The sequence below is a fragment of the Alexandromys fortis genome, unplaced genomic scaffold (assembly GCF_014885135.2).
Source record: "Alexandromys fortis isolate MF-2015 unplaced genomic scaffold, M_Fortis_MF-2015_v1.1 scaffold_125, whole genome shotgun sequence".
NCBI classification, from domain to species: domain Eukaryota; kingdom Metazoa; phylum Chordata; class Mammalia; order Rodentia; family Cricetidae; genus Alexandromys; species Alexandromys fortis.
The window spans coordinates 1,645,288-1,656,317 of NW_026068026.1; positions in this window are offsets into that span (position 1 = coordinate 1,645,288).

Genomic DNA, 11,030 nt, shown 5'->3' on the forward strand with positions numbered 1-11,030 from the left:
TGGAGCAGAGACGCCATGCTTGCCATGCTCCGCTCTCCCGATAGCTCTGCTCTCTGAGGCACACGCGATGAAGCTCCGACCCAACATAGACATAGGTTAGAATCTTCCCGGTAAGCGCACCTTGGGGTGCTTACACACATTATTAGAAATGGGTTAGAACAATATGTAAGAGCTAGCCAATAAGAAGCTAGAGTTCATGGGCCAAGCAGTTCTTAAATGAATACAGTTTGTGTGTTGTTATTTCGGGCATAAGTTAGCCAAGCGGCCTGGGTGTTGGGGACGCAGCCCCGCCGCTCCTTATTTCAACAGACAATGAAGGGAAATTCTAGGGAGAGATTGGCTGATGGTACTCTGTCAAATAAGGTTTCGTGTTCTTTTTCCCTCTGGCTGGGTATGGCTGATGCTGATCTACTTCATATTTCAGGGAGTGAGGGGATGAACCTGAATATGCTCATCTAGAGAAGTAATGCAAGCTTATGGTGTTGGATTGCTAAGCTCACTTAATCATCGAACAAGGGCAATATAAATCAAAATATCACACTGGACCCTATGAGCATAAACTGTTATTATGGGTCAGTCAAAACAAAGATGTAAGCACCAGTAAAGACTTACCGGAAGCAATGCTGGCGTGTGTTGTCAGTTTGCCACAGCCTGGCCCACAGCAGCACGAGAAGATGCACACGGTGAGGTGTTCCAGAGACTGTGAAAATGCAGCCAGCTCTTCTGTCTGCCTGGGAGCCTCTAGAAAGTAGGGGTGGCAATTATATAGCCCCTGTTCATCTTCAGATTATGGGAGGAATGATGGGGCTCAGCAGTTACCCCAAAAGACATGACTATAATGGTCACTTGATGCTTTAACTCATGCTGCATCAAGCGTCTAGTCTCTTTTTAGTTGTATCCCAGTTTGCTTTGAAGGACTCCTTTCCTTCACTGGAACTAGCTGTAAGGAGCATTTGCATACATGACTAAGAAGTAGGGGTGGGTTTGCTTGCAAGTGCACTCACTTCCCCCCAGCCCTTGTCCATGTAGCCGTACATACAGTGACACCTTACGGAGAATATCCAACATTCTGCTTCTTTTTAGATCATGTCGGAACCTCCAATTGTGATTTTAAAAAAAAAAAAGAATTAAAAGGCAATGGCTTGTCACCTTTCCTATGCTACTCAGCATTCAATTAATTAATTAGTTAATAACTGATAATTATATTACTTATATTAATATACTATAGTAGTAATGATAATTATTAATTAGTTAATCTCTGTGTACTTTACAAGGTTGATTTCTGCAAGCTGAAGCCAAAGGAAGGTAGCTGATAGAGAGGATGAACAAGTGGATGAACCAAAAGATCCATGCAGGTAACTCAACAGTAATCTAAAGATCCATGCAGGCAACTCAACAGTACTCTAAACTTCTCAGTATAAATTAGAAGCCAGATAAGATCAAACAGTGCATTGAGGAGTATCCAAATCCCACTGCTAACTCTGCTTCCCTAGCTTTTTACTAAATGGAATGCTTTCAGGACCCTTTGGCTTCTATGGATCAGAATAAAATGTGTATCTTTGCTGGCATAATCTCATTAATCAATTTCATTAGTAAGGTTAACGTAAAACTGCGATTATTTTAATTTTAAGCTCCATGTTCTTATCAAAAAGACAAAATCAATGAATGCTTTCAGGAAACAATTAGTATCTTAGCCAAGTGCAATATGAAATGATATTTATATTATGATAATATAATAATGGTTAGACTCTGACTTTTACTTTATTCTGTTCCTATTTTACTTTCTTGAAGCAGGGTGGAAATACACTCTTTTTATGATGTTGAAAGCCCTGCAGTCAGTGGGCTTCCACATGTAACCGCAGCACAAGGTTTAGTGTGTAGAGAGGGAGGATCAGAGAAACCAAACAATTACACCAGGGCCCTGCTCACCCCGGGATGCCCATCCCACTAGAAGGGGGCTTGTTTCCTCATCACACATGGCTTTAGGACGGATGTCTCTCGAGAAAGACCTACCACTACCTGTAGGCTTGCATTAACGTCATAATTCTAAAGAATAGAAGAGAATTTACCAGCGTAATATGTGGGCCAAACACATTTGCGGCAAGCAAATTGCTAGTTGGATGTGTGGGCAGAATTATGGTGTCTAAAATGCAGCGAATCCTCTCATTATCACACAATTCTTAGTTGAAAGTATATAGGGAAGGGGTCCAGACACAAACGAGGGCTGCTCTGTGAGTGATGGAGACCGTAGCTTGCTGCTCTGCCCTGTGGGCACTCCAGGGCGGGGATGAGGGACAATGAAGAGTGGCTCCCTGGAACTTGCTCCTAGCCTTCCTCAGTCACATATTCAGTTTCCTCCAGCAGGCAACATGGCAGCGGAGGGAGAGCAATCCTCCAAGCTCAGTCTCCTGCTGCTCTTTGCCCTGGGATTTCACTGAGAGACTCTCTAAGAGCAGAACCTTTTGAAGGAGCAAAATACTTTTTGCATGGATCTGGTGTGTTTTCTAGAAAGCCTCTGTTCCCACAAAACCCAGTCTGTAGAGTGGGAAAAAAAGGTAATGCGATCTCTTCTTGCTCTGGAGTCCCTGTGAACTGACTTTTCTGGTCCAAATCCCCACAGGCTGCCACATTTCAAGGGGTGATGTGGAAAAGCGATTTTCCAAGTCTAAGCTTCAAAGGATGGTGCCTTCGTCTTTGACACATTGTTGTGTTTACAACCAAGTGTCTCTGAGTATCCCACCATTTACTAAATGGTTCTGTATGTGGTATGCTTGCATGAAACACGATGAACGTAAACCACACAAGGATGAGGGTGTAACTCAGCTGGTAGACCGCCTGCCCAGCAGGCAAGAAACTCTGGGGTCAATCCACAGCACTGAATAAAGTGGGTATGATGCCAGGCACCTGCAATCTGTCCTCTGGGGTAGAGATAAGAGGGTCAGAGTTTCATGGTCATCCTCAGCTTTGTAGCAAATCTGAGGCCAGCACAGGCTACATGAGACCTGTTACAGAAAACAAAAGAGAGAAATAGAGGAGGGAGAGGAGGAAGGAAGGAAAGGGGAAGGAAGGAGTGGGCAGGCTTTCATAAAAACAGTTATGGCTAACATTTCTTCAACCCTGGCTGTGGATAACAGGCTGCCTTTAATAGATACAGTGCCAGGCTATGAAGGCTGCTGACTGCTTCTCAGGACCACATTTATTTGCATGCAACACTGCACTTGCTTAGGATGAAAGAATTCTGATTTTGTGCTCATCTTTTGAACATTCTCCTGGTTGCCATTTCCGTGATCTTGTACATTTTTTCCCTGCTCTTGATTTTCCATATTAAAGAGATCAATAGAAAGATGGCAGTGTACACTTGTAAATTAAATTATACTCAACAAGGCCGTGACTGCCTCAACATGATGGTCTGTATTCCCTCAGACCTTGAACCCAAATAAATCGTCCCTCCCTTAAGGTGTTTCTTGCTGTAAGAATGATCGTCAATTTCCCTGCTACTGGACGAAGTCTTGGGGATCAGTAGTTGGGTGAAAGATGTCACTACATAGTGTGTCTGTTATGAACATGTGTTGAATACATAAATGGAGAACCAAGGAAATGTTCACATTTGTTTATGGGATAAATAGTTATCAAACACCTTCTGTGTGCCAACCACTCCTCCAAATGCTGAAGATAAGACATCAGGTGGAAGAAACATTCCTGACCTGCAAGTTTTGTGATCTGGTATGAAAAAAAAAAAAAAAAAAAAGGAGATAACTGATTCTTTGTGTGACTTTGCTCTGTTTTGTTCCTTTAATTGCTCTTGGCAGAGACTCTCCCACCAATAGGTGGCATCAGGACACTAGAAAAATACACCTTGAGTATCTTTACTCAGAAACACTTCCTTATTTTCGCACAACTTGCCAAGATATTATCGAGCCCATAACCAAGGCCTCTACTATTTTATGTCAGTGTGCGAAGCGTCCATTCCCCTTGCGACAGGACTAAAGCAGCGAGATAAATGTCATTATATCCTCTGCTTATACAAACATCAAACTTATTCGCAGTGACCTTCCCAAAAGTTTGTTCTCCACAGGGAGATCGACAAAGGATGGATCTCATGTTTGAAATTTAAAATACGCACAAGCCGTTCGAATGTGGTTTTGTGGGAAACGGTGTGGTGAAGACACCCCCTAGTCGCCTAGACACAAGCACAGGGCCCTGAAGAGCCTTGAGACACTGTGCAGACCGCTCTGCTCACAGCTCACAACTCTCCAGATATATAACCACAAAAACTTATTTGTGAAGCTGTCTGGGTCCCCTTCAAGATTAAAGAAAAATAATGGTTTTGCAGGAAGCTATGGCTGTGGTATTTAGAGATGACAGAAACGGCTAAGGGAGAAGATAAATGTGGCTGAAAGCGGCAGTTCATACACGTGTAAATTAGGTTAGTAAATCAGAGTGGCTCCTCCAGTGCTTTTTAAAAGGCGTAACCATAAAGATATAATTTCACTCACTGTAACATTTTACAGAGAACAACAAAACAGCGATGCTTAGGCAATCGACCTGGTACTTAACAGAATTCCTTTCCTGCCTGGGGAAGGTTGTTGATTTATTGGGAAATCATTGAATAAATAGAGGAGTAGTTTTTAAGCAGCAACCTTCCAGTCAAGGTGTTGCTGTGCGCTCATTTTACAGCCGGGGATGCTGCTGGAGCAGAGATCATTTCTGGCTGCTCACAGGAGATGTTCCAGTTGGCGCTGACGTTCAAAGGAGGAACGTGGGTAATAGGGAGCTCAGGACTTCACATTTTCATAGTTCGTTAGTACATTGCTACATGTAAGACTCCGTTTACAGACCTGCAAAGTATTCACAGTTGGTGGTAGAATTCTTTGACAGAAAAGGCAACCCGAACTGGTTTAGTGTACCCTCGATACAGCTTTTCTATGCTAATGGAGACTTCTACTGCCACAGCTAATGAAGGTTACTGTAAGTAACTCAGTCCAAAAGAGAAATGGATAGGAATCTTGGCTTACACGAACTTCTTGCGGTAGCATATGCCTCTTACTTTTCAATTCTAGATTCTATTCCTGCATTCATGAATAAGTCTGACTCTCTCCTTAAAGAAATACCTTCTCCGCCACTGGGCTGCCTCCTCCCTCCGAAGAGCTCAGCTCTGTCTCTAGACACCAGCAAAGTTGGGCCAGGAAATTTGCAGTTATATGAGACCTCAGGAAAGGAGCCAACCCACTCTGATTCCTTTTGTGTGTGCTTTGTCCCTAGGCTTGATTAGGCCCACACCTGGCCCGGCATTTTAGCAGGGAACACATTTAAGGCAGGTTGCTTTGCCTGGATCACACAGCAGTTCGTACTTCAAGTGGCTTTATATCCTAATTAAGAGTCGATGCTTTAGCAAGGCGTGGTAGCATACGCCTCTATCCCAGGGCTACTGAGGATGGTGAGTTCAAAGCCAGCCAATGCTACAGACTAAGACACTGTCCAACAACAACAACACAGCCCATAAAACCACCCAACTGAACAACAACAAGAAAACATAGCAAAAGTATCAGTACTCAAGTATTCGGGGGAAAGTCAGAAAAAATAAGCCTCTCTATAATTCTGTCTGCCGAGAAAAGATTGTGGCCAGCAGTATTTCTTAGTTATGAGCAATCAAATGAAACGATGTGTCAGTGTGTGTTGTGTGTGTTCTGTGTGTATTGTGTGTATGTGTGTGTGTTATTTGTGGTATGTATATGTTCGTGGTGTATGTATGTTGTGTATGTATGCTGCATGCGGTATGTATGTGCTGTGTGTGGCATGTGTGTACTTTGTGTGTGGTGTGTTTGTGTATTTTGTGTATGTGATGTGTGTGTTCACATGTGTAGTATGCTTAGGTGCATTGTGTGTGTAGTGTGTGTGTTTGTGGGGTGTTTATGTATGTCGTGTGCATGGTACCTGTATGTACATGCGTGTGTGATTTGTGTATGTGTGTGTGCATGTATGTATCTTCCTGTCTTTCCATGTACCTCACGATCAGCCATTAAAAGGTTGGTTATGGGACCAAGAGACATAGCCAGGACTGTGGTGTGAGCTTGACCTTGGCCCTGGATGACATCAGCACCCTTCCTGTTTTTCACCCTCTGAAAAATCTATTTTTCCACTTGTCTTATGCTCTCAAGGTTTTATTAGCATACATTAATTATACGTAATGATATGTTGTTCATTTGAGTTTCTGTCTGATTTGTTCAGAGTCATGGATGTGCTGTTTAAAATGCATGCCCATCAATTCCAGCTTTAAATTAAGTCTCCAATACGAATCCACAGGACGATCATATTCAGGTTGTTTCCATAAAAAAGCATCAGACGAGATTATTTACCACGAGTGTCTCCGTTCTTATGTGACGACAGCATCACCATTTTTTACGATAATTATGGCTTCGAAGTTGAGCTATCTATTTATATTGGTAATTTTCTGATAGTTGTAGAATGCTACATTGGAAAGATGAATACATGATAGCGACTTTATGATCACTGAGGCGAATGAAGAACAATGTCAGACACGTGGACACCTGCCATGTGTGATGATTGGTGTTGATTGCCGCTGTGACAGGATTCTAATCGTCTACGAGACAAGCTAGCCATACTAAAATACACAATGCCTCTATGGAAGAAGCTATTTTAGCAGATGATATGCCCATTGAATATCTATCTAAAATCTGAGTTTCTTATTAACATTAGCCCGTGTTTAGAGCTGACATTTTATATTTTGATTCATTTCCCCTGCCATTCATTTGCTGCACCTGATATTGGTGAGTTCTGGATTTGTATATACAACTATTTTACTCTACTATAAATGGTTATGTAGGGGCCGGAGAGATGTCTCAGTTATATGAGTGTTTGCTGTTCTTTCAGAGGACTTGAATTCAGTTAGCACACATGTTGGGCAGCTCAGAGTTGCCTGTAACTCCAACTCTAGAAATCCAATGTGCCTCCACGGACTCGGCACACAAGTGTCATACATAAATACAGACACACACATAACATAACACAAATGCAGACACGTGCATACACCTGAATTTATAAAGTACTATGTCGTGATCAGTATCTACATGGAATTAATAATCTTTAATCATGCATGCACTAAGTTAGAGATGAATATAGGAGGAGAATCTATAAGTTAAATGATAGCTACAAAACATCTATTGGTTTTAAAACAAGATTAATTTCTCATATTACCTGGACATATTTGAAGCTATGCGAAGTAATAAAATACAAAAGTAGTATGTGGTATTAAAAATTAAGTGGTTACAGTCAGAAAATAGAAAGGATTGCCAGTTTAAAAAAAAAGCTCAAGGACTGAAACCATTGAGCAAAGTTTTGGAGAAAATGAGCAGACTGTGCCTGAGCCTCCTTTCTTGTGGCAAAACACCTGATGTGGTCAGGCAGGAGGGATTTATTTCGGCTTGTGGTTTTGGTCATCATAGTGCAGACAGCGAGGCTGAGCTGACTGTGGAAAATTGTGGCAGAAGCCTCTTGCATCGTGGAGTGTCAGAAGCAGAGAGGACAGAAACAGAAACAACTAGATTTTAGCTTTCAGAGGCTTCCCACCAGTGACCCACTGCTACCAGCCAGCCAGGCTCTACAAACTCCCCAAACAGCCAAGTAGCTAGGGACCAGATAATGAACCATAATAGCCTATAGGGGACATTTCAGATTCGAGCCATAATATTCTGACCTTAATTACCATAGACTCAAGGCCATCTCATAATGCAAAGGCACCAGTCCAAATTCAAGAGTTTCATGGTCCTGGTGACCTTAACACTGTACAAAATTCCTAAGTTCCTTCCAGGACTTAAGGCAAACTTAACTGTAAGCACAGTTACATAAAAGGAACAGGCAAATGTGCTCATTTTGTAGGAGATAAATTGAGACGTAGCAAAGAAAGTTGCTCTAAAGTTAAACCAAAGTGAACTCAGAAGCCAGCAGGGTAAACAGCTTGTAGCCCCATGTCTGGCACCCCTGATGTCACCTTGGCTTCAGCAGGCTTCCAGGCCTTGCCACCTGCAGCATGCATGGGGCTTCCTTCCTGGCAGACTGCTTGCCATTCCTGTATGGAGGATGTCCGACATTCCTGGCATCTTGAGCATCTTCAGGTCTCCGTTGCAATTTGGGATTCACTCTTTAAGCTGTAGACATCGGCCTCTCAGGGCATTCTGGCAGGGAGTCTGAACTTATCACCCATTGCCTGATCTCACAGGCTTTCTTCTGGAACCTTGGGGCAAGTCTTCAGAAGAACACAATGCCTTGTGTCCTGCATGTTGGTAAAGCCAGTGCCACATGAATGTAAACAAGTCTGAAATGTCTCCAAGCTCTGTTAGACTGGGTCTCAGCAACCTGTGCATCCGAAGAGAAGAAAACATCTCCCTAGACAGAAAGACAGCCAATGCTAAGTTCTCAGACCTAGTTTTTGAAAAGGATAGCTCTCAAGTTCATTTCCCCTGGGGCCTTTGATGGGAGGGATCTCGTCTTGTCTTCAGGGCACCTCTCGGTTGCCTAGTGCAAGGCATTCAGTACTGGTCATGCTTAACTCTGCAGCAGTCAAAGCTGCGCTCTCCAAACCCGTGCTGTCCCCAACTTAAATCTGTGCACACTCCTTCCTTTGCCAAACCGAGCCGGTTTGTTTTATAGTTTATCTTTTGCCCTCATTTTCACTACACTACTGGCTGAAAGTATCCTGAATCCCTGTCTTCAAATTCCCTCTATCAAAATAATTAGACTGTTATTTTTGAAGTAAAGTTCACTCAAATTTTCAGGTCGTGATCAGGGAGAAAGGCAGCCAGGTTCTCTGTCAGAATGTACCAAGAACGCATGGTCCGTGTTTCCCTCAGTGTTCTGATCTTCCAAGGTTCCACCAGATTGGTTCATTAAGCTCTTTGACAACACGCTCGGGCTTCTCCAACCTCCTGCTTCACCTTCTCCCACCATGCTCCCACCAGTCAATTCTGGAGATGGAAGTGCTGCAGGGTCAGGTTTATTACAGTATCAGCCTCACTTCTCAGTTGTGCCTCATCACTCTAAGTACCTGGTGCAATCAGAAAGGATAACCTTGTTTGGGCTGTGGTTGGAGTCCATCACAGTGGGGAGGCTCCGTGGTGCTAGACTCTGGCTGCTGTTTGACATATGGTGGTCAGAGTAGGAAGCAGAGGGCAAGGCCACAGCAGGGTCAGACTACAACTCTCCGAAGCTTGCCCCTGTTGACTCATCTTCACTAACCAGGTACCATGACCTTCTGCAACATAACCACCAGCTGTGGACCAGGTGTTCAAGTACATCAGCACCTGGAGCACATTTCAGATTCCAGCCATAATGGAAAGTTAAACACGACTAATGAGGAGCACTTTAGATCCTGGCGTATGTAGAATGCAATCAGTCAGAGCATGTGCGAAACTGGAGTGAGCCTACTGTCACCTTAACCCCCTGTCACCCTACACGAGAACCAAAGAGGATTTCAAAAAATGAAGAACCTCCCCCAACACCGTGAAGGATTTGTTACACAAATATCCTGTCTGCAGAAGCAGGATAAAATTTTCGTTGAGCCAAGGACTATACTAATGAGTTTGCCCAGGAAGTTATTGCACATAAAGCCTTCAAAGCGATGAAAAGCCCTTCACATCCTGTCTGCATGTTGAGTTATCTCCGGTGATGCTGAACTTGTTAAACGTTGATGACTTAGGCTTCTAAAATTCAAGCCAAGACAGAAATTGAACACACTGTTGGTAGTGCTGATAGTTTACCAGTAAACATGAGCAAAGCCAAACACTCATTAATATTATTGTTTATACAGCGAAATAATTCCATAGCTATAACTGCCCATGATGCAGCAAAGATAGCATGCATTATGATAGAAAATACTGATGTACTACTTTCAAATTTGTGATCCATGATGCAGGTTTGGACAAGGCTGTCAGGGTCAACCATGCAGAAAGCCACCCAGATACTTGTGCTTCTGATGACAGGAACAGTATTCATTTAACAGGAAGACAAAGCCAGATTAGAGAACATAAAGAAGAACCTTCCCACAGAATATCAACACTAACAAAATGTTATATTACAACATAGTGTCTTATTTGAGGGACATAAATAACAGAATAAATCTAAGTCAGAAGAATTCGGATCCAAATATAATGAATGTTATGCACAAATTATCCTTGAGAAAATAAGTCTAAAGCATTCAAAGTTTTCGCGTCTCATGCTCTTAACCTTAGCAGTATACAGTGATGTAAACAGCGACAAACCTCTTTTCTTGTCACTGAGTTTAGGACGTTATCCAAGGACTTTATGATCACTACCCTTTGGTTTCAGTAAAATATTGAAACGTTGTGAAAACACTTTTACGAAAGAAATGCAAATTGAAAATGATTGCAGATGCCACTGACAGAAAGGTCACTGCTCTTCCGTCGTCGAATCACAATGAGAAGTAGGGGGTGCAGTTATAGAATCTTCAGTGATACAGACAGACATGCAAATTACAGCGGCGAGGCCAGCGTCTTTGAAGACTATTTCACTGGGAGAAGTACGTTTCGAGGTCTAATTTGGCACGTTGGCACCTTGTCTTAAGGGAAATGATGCAGATTCCAAATCCAGCCTGATGCCCTGAGAAGCAGCAGAGGGGCTCAGACTTAGAGCAATTACAGGGATACTCTGTGCAAAGCCCCCAGCCTGAGCCGCTGTGCACCGCTGCCTATTACTCGGACGTAGAAGCTTCCAAAATAAAGCAAAACGAAACATTAAGCAAACCTCTTCCTTTGCCTTCAAAGTTCATCATGGTTCCACGGTTGAGACTAAATTTAAAAATTATCTTGCTTTCATTTTAGTTATTTCATCCTCAGTAAACAGGTGCATGATCATAAACCTTCCACGACCCTGAAAGTGTCCTGGCCAGCTTTTTTTTTTTTTTAATATAATTTTTTTTTATTGAGAATAGGAAAAAAAAAGTTTCCGCCTCCTCCCAGCCTCCCATTTCCCTCCCCCTCTCCCCACTCTTCTCCCCT